This window comes from Diabrotica virgifera, chromosome 9 (genome assembly GCF_917563875.1).
Source record: "Diabrotica virgifera virgifera chromosome 9, PGI_DIABVI_V3a".
Lineage (NCBI taxonomy): Eukaryota > Metazoa > Arthropoda > Insecta > Coleoptera > Chrysomelidae > Diabrotica > Diabrotica virgifera.
Window position 1 is genome coordinate 134680382 of NC_065451.1, and position 7292 is coordinate 134687673.

Consider the following 7292-nt stretch of genomic DNA (forward strand, 5'->3'; position numbering starts at 1 on the left):
TATTACTTACCGGAGAGTTCTGTTTTTTTTTCGCTACGTTTTCTTTTCTATTGGTGTCATGATAATATCTATTTTTGGGATCATATAATATTACATATTCCCGCACACTTTCTATAAGAAGTTCGTCAGCCAGTGGCGTAACTAGTCTGATCTACGCCCCAATGCAAGTATTCCTCGTGCGCCTCTATTCCCAGACTTATTCTCCACCCCCCTCCCCCAACCTCCAACGAAACTTACAACATTTCTCCAGAGAAAGATTCTACAAAGAAATATAACAGTAATGTTTTAAGTTAATTATTAAAAAGTTATTATTCAAGAAATTAATTGAAAGTAAAATTAAGGGGCTAGTGTAAAAGTACGAAATTCACATACTTTTTTTTCATTTCTAAAATAAAAAGAACTGTACCAATTGTTTTGAAAATTTGCATGAGCATTGCACCGTGAAAATAAAAACATAGCTCCACTGCTGCAGTGATTGGGACTAATAGAGACCCTGAAACATGAAATTTGAAAAACATTGCCATCGTGGTAGGCTTTGGCCGAAAAATACGTGTATACTGTTTATTGTATCATAGAATAATGAAATCTCTGAAATCGATTTCACACTGTCGTTTAAAACTAAATTTAAATTGTGACTAGCACAATGAACATACTCAGCGTTAGGAGACTTTGATTTTATTCTGGTCTGCAGTCCTGTGTAAATTCCACTCATGACAGAAGCGCCATCATATCCCTGACCTTGGCACTTATCAAAAGGTATTTTCTTTTCTTCTATAAATTTAACTACAAGCTCCTCTGGTCCTTTGGCTGAGTGGTCTAGTACTTGCACAAAACCTAAAAAGGATTCCGTTATCTGAAGCTGATTTAGGTCTGGTTTGTATAAAACATATCTTAAAATTATTGATAACTGTTCAATTTTTGAAATGTCTTGTGTAATATCTAAAATGAGAGAAAAAAATGGAGACTGTTGAACATCAGTCAATATTTCACTCAAAATCTGATGAGATGTCAATTGAATAAGTTCGTTTTGAATTGAAGGGCTTAAGTATTTTACTCTACTATCTTCGTTTTCCAGGTGATTCTTTAAAATAGGGTCGTATCTAGAAAGAAGATCAATATTCAGAAAATTTCCTGACTCACTTTGAACATTTTTTATGCTTTCAGGCCGATGCCCTCTGAAAGCTAGATTACAGGTTGATATTGTTATGGTAACATCAAAAATTCTCTTTATTACTTTAACCAGTTTTTCTTCTTTGTCATAAAAAAGCATTTTGATATCTGTTATTTTTTCTCATTCTATAAGCGATACATGCATTAATATGGCACTTACTCAATTCGTGGTCTTTAATTCTTGTTGACAGATTTCTCCAACCATTGATTTTCCCCGTAGTCCATGCGTTGTTAAAGTTTTTATCAAGTCTGTTAGCGAACAACCAACATGGTTCACAATACACTCCATTTAAAGACGGAGAGTAGCAAAGCCAAAAACGCTCAATTTTTGACCAGTTTTTGTTTCGAAAAAATAATAGTCTTTTGAAAAAGATCTATTTGTTTGAATGTCTTTAGGGAATGGCCCTTGAGGTCTACATGGTTCGGAATTCAAAATACGAGATTTCAGGTCATCTTTATTCATATCTTCTGAGAAAAAAGCTATGTCTGTATTCTCTACATTGCAGATTATACCTATGTCATCAGTATTTTCTTGTACTGTACTACTTATGCCAGTTGCTGATGTAGAAGGAGCTATATATGTAATATTTAAATCAGCAGACTTACTCACGTTTTGGTGGACTTCTGAATTTTGGTTATCGGCAAGAAAATGCAATGTACTCCAGGGAAATAAGGTTTTTGTCGGGACACTTGAGCAGCCAGGTTGCAAATGGATTTTTTGGGTACTATATACCTAATACATTATAAATACAAAAATGCCCGTCACAGTTCGGACGAAAAACTTAGTTATTAACAAATAAGGGTCAAAAATGGCAGTTGTTTCGTTTAAATCGCTGCAGATAAAAATAGGGTAATTATATATATTATTTAGAGTAATCGTATTTTAGTAAATCAGCCAAGGTTTAAAATTTCACCTTTTGAATTTTGGTCCGATCATTTTTTGCTTCGGAAATTGCAATATAAGTCTAAAATTTCAAAAATAAAAAATGTGCTATAACTTTTGCGAAAATGGCCTTAAGACTCTCATATTGCAAGAAAAGTTGAGCCAAACATTCTACATAACGCACAAAAAATTTTAAGACGATTCGTCAATTAGTTTAAATTTTATTCAATTTGTTTATTGCAAAGAGCTTTTTTTTCGCAATGTTATTGTTCAGAAAATAATAACTACATAGCAATTCTGTGTAAACCAAATGCAAGAGCAATAGTTATATTTTCAGCGTCTTGAAAAAAATTATTAAAAAGTCGTTTTTATCACCCCGAAAAAAGTTTAGTAATATATAGTCATTTTTGGCTTAAAAACAATTTGAATAGCTTTGTTAATATTGACTATAGAGTAAATTTACTCTAGGATTTTAAAAGCTGGTATTTTTACACGAATTTTCAGAAATAAACTTTTTACCTAGGTTAATTAAGCTCAAAGTTAGCCACCTTTATTATTTCATTCGCAGTTACTTCTATATACATCAAATTCTCCTGTAACAGTGTTAGTTACCATACTACTCCGAAACGGCTTGGCCGATTCTTATGAAATTTTACACGTATATCCTATAGGACGAAGAAGATGTTCTAATCTATTTTTTATACCCATAAGTTATAAGGGGGGTTGCCCCCCTGACATTTTTTTTTATTTTTTCAGACAAAATTATCTACCTTAATTTTATATGATGTAGAATTAAAAAATACATACAACCCCTAATTTTCACTCTTTTATCACCAACACCTATTTGTCGGAATGGGACGTTTCGGCGTCGCCGTTTCGGCGTGGCCATTTCGGCGTGGCCGTTTGGGCGTAGAGCCGTTTCGGCGTAGGCCGTTTCGGCGTCGGCCATTTCGGCGTCAGAAATTTTATTTTAGTTGACTAAATACCTACATTGAGGTTTATTGGTCAGGCAATTTTTTGGAAAAAAATCTTTTAATATAGTTATTTAAATACATTGGAGTTCATTGGTCACACAATTTTAACATTAATGGTCAAGTAGAAAAATAAACTAAATATATTTCTTTTATAAACATTTTGTTATATTTTATTCTGCAAATACCTATATTGGATTTTTTATTAATGCATATTAATAATAATTGCTGTTCTCTTAATTGTCCCAGAGCTAATTAGATGATAACTGACATTTTTCAACTTTAATTAGACATACATTATATGGTATATAGACGGAGAATTTTAATATTGTTAAAATATCTTTTTTAAGCAAAAATATTTGCAGAATGTATATTTTTAAAAAAAATTAAATTATACAATATTTTCTTGAAAGGAATCTGCTTTTAAAATATTTACCATTAGTTAGTATAATAATAGTTATCCCTATATTTATTGCAGTTTCTTCGAAAATTTAAATACAAAATTCTATAAATCACATAATAATGTTATTAACATTTCCTCGAAAACTAAATTACCTGTTAATTCCAAATGACATTATCATGTATCAATTAGTTGTTGATTTCAAAAATTACATTATAATGTCATTAACGAGAGATGCAAGTTATTTGTTGATTTTAAATATTCGAAAACTAAATTAGTTGTTGATTTCAAAAATTACATTATAATGTCATTAACGAGAGATGCAAGTAATTTGTTGATTTTTAATCTTAAGGGAAATTTTAAGTAGGTACCTACCTATTATTGATTTGATTGGTTGGATTATTGAGGGTACAGCTATATAAACAGAGATCAGTTTAAGAGTTTATGTAGTGTCTTATAATATTTCATAGTAGTATTTATACGATATACAGACGAAGAATTTTTAAGCTATGGAACGAAAAATTTTATCGACCAGAGGAAGAGAGAAATTTACCACTGATGGTTTCATGTATGTTTTTGACGCTGTTAGTAAAAGCGATGAATCCCTAAAATTTTGGAGGTGTGAGAGGAAACAAACGTGCAAAGCAAGAATACATACAAGAGATGGTGAAGTCATCAAGAAAGTAAATGTTCACACTCACGACTCCTCGGCGATGGACGTGGAAGTAGCACAAGTTGTTACAAAAATGAAAAAGCGTGCTACAGAAACAAACGAAGGGACAATAGTGGTAATCAATGAGTGCCTGAGAAATACAAGTCAAGCTTGTCATGGTCGGCTCCCAAACACTGGCGCGATGAGAAAATTCATCAGACGAAAACGTAACGAAGTTCATGCAGCCCCATCAAATCCGACAACTGTTGAAGAGTTAGTAATTCCCGAGTCTTATCGTGTTTACACGTTACAAGATGGTGTAGAAGAAAATTTTTTATTAGCAGATGATGGAGAAGGATTGCAAAGAATTTTGATTTTCGGGAGAGAATCGTGGCTGCAACATCTACAGACCTCAGATGTGTGGTATGGTGACGGTACATTTGCTATAGCACCATCTCTATTTTTACAAGTATACACAGTTATGGCCACAAAATATAATGGAGTCCATCCAATATTTTATGCCATGCTGCCGAATAAAACAAGATCCACATATACCCGTATGTTTGAATTGATCAGACAAATTGTACCAAATTTGCAACCCAGAGCAATCCATTGCGATTTCGAACAGGCGGCATTTAAGGCAATGGAAGATTGTTTTCCAGGCGTCGACATCAATGGATGTTTTTTCCATTTGGCACAAAATATGAAGAAACAAGTGGCTGCTATGGGATATACGAGAGAGTATAATGCTGATCCACAATTCGCTTTAAATTGCAGAATGTTGACAGCATTAGCATTTGTTCCTATCGAACATTTAGATGATGCCTTTGCCGTTCTAGCGGAAGCTCTACCTGCTGAACACCAACCACTTGTAGACTGGTTTGAAGACTACTATATTGGACGTATGAACAGAAGAGGAAATGGCAGAAGACCAAGTTTATTTCCCCAAAGGATGTGGAACCTCTACCAGAGAACTCTGGATGGAGAAGACCGGACAAATAATCACGCTGAGGCCGCCCATAGAAGACTCAAGATGGAATTGGGAGCAGATCATCCAACCATATGGAAATTTATAGATGGCCTGCGTCAGGTGCAGAAAGGTCGAGATGTCTATTTCGAGCAACTTGTGGCAGGTAATCTCCCACCATTGAAATTAAGAAAATACAGAGACGCAGATGATCGCATTTCACGGCTTGTGGGAAATTTTGATGCAAACGGGGATGTTTTAGAATTTTTAAGAGGACTAGCACATAATTATAATATGTAAGTAGGTACTTTATTTTAATTAATATTTCGTGAATAAGTTTTGTAGGTTAAATATAAATGTCTTGTATGTAAGTATAAATGTTTCAGAATTTTTAATTGGACTAGCACATATCTAATTATAACATGTAAATACTTTATTTTAATTAATATTTCGTGAATAAGTTTTGTAGGTTAAATATAAATGTTTTGTATGTAAATATAAATGTTTCAGGATTTTTAATTGGACTAGCACATATCTAATTATAACATGTAAATAATAACTAAAATAAAATATTCATTTTTCCAAAATCTTGTTTATTCATTTATTTATATATAATATCTACAGCTAGAAGCCAATTACAGATATTACATTAACTATGAGCTAAATAACAAGCACACACACATAAGTATAAAATTGACATATACAAATCTACCATTAATATTAAAATTTTGTGATCAATGGACTCCAATGTATCTATTTAAATAACTATATTAAAAGATTTTTTTCAAAATAATGTCTTACTAATAGACTCCAATGTAGGTATTTAGTCAACTAAAATAAAATCTCTGACGCCGAAATGGCCGACGCCGAAACGGCCTACGCCGAAACGGCTCTACGCCCAAACGGCCACGCCGAAATGGCCACGCCGAAACGGCGACGCCGAAATGTCCTAGACCCCCTATTTGTTAACAGCCATCTATATATTTACATCTATAAAATTCTCCTGTCATAGTGTTACTCTCCATACTCCTCCGAGACCGCTTGACCGATTTTTATGAAATTATATATGTATATTCGGTAGGTCTTAAAATCGGTCGTAATCTATTTTTCATATCTCTGAGTGATAAGAGGAGTTCCTACAACATTTGGTAATGTTAGGTGGGGATGTGTGTACATAACGCACTCTATAAGACTACGAGTACACACAAATTAAAAAAATTATGATCAAATTCCATCAACAAGCTCCGGCGATATTATTCGCAGCATATGTTTGCAAAATCCGTTTCATTTTTTCAGTGCACGGATTTTAATAATTCCCCTCCACCGATCACGAATTAATTCCGTTCGGACGCCATTTTTAAAACTTTATTAACCACTCCGTTGAGGTTCAAAGTTTACTCAAACTTTTACACATAAACTATATATCTTCAACTTCAAAATAGCTCTAGTTAGGTTGCTTAATTGTTATAAATAAAGTAGCCGCCAATTAAATAAAAAAAAGTGGCTAACTCTAACCATAATTAACCTAGGCGAAAAGTTTTTCTTTGAAAATTCGTATAAAAATACCAGTTTTTCAAATCCCATTGTAGTTTTAGCTTACAGTCAATATTAACAAAGTTACTCAAATTGTTTATAAGCCAAAAATCACTCTATTTTAGTAAAATGTTTTCTGGGTGATAAAAATGACTTTTTAATGATTTTTTTAAACACTTTGAAAACATGACTATTCTACTTTCACGTAGTTTTCACAGAATTGCTATATCATTATTACTTTCTGAACAATAACATTTCGAAGAAAAAGCTCTTTGCGATAAACAAATTGAATAAAATTTAAACTAATTGACTAATCGTCTTAAAATTTTTTGTGCATTGTGTGGACTGTTTGACTCAACTTTTCGTGCAATATGCAAGTCTTAAATTCATTTTCGCAAAAGTTATAGCAAATTTTTTATTTTCGAAATTTTTGTTTTATTTTGCAATATCCGAAGCAACAAATGATCGGACCAAAATTCAAAAAGCGCTATTTTAAACCTTGGCTCATCTACTAAAAGAAAAATATTATAAATAAGATATTTAATTACCCTCTTTTTACCTGTAGCGATTTAAACGAAAAAACTTCCATTTTTGACACTTATTTGTTAATAACTAAATTTCTCGTCCAAACTGTGACGGGCATTTTTGTATTTATAATGTATTAGGTATACAGTATCCAAAAAACCCATTTGCAACCTGGCTGCTCAAGTGTCCCG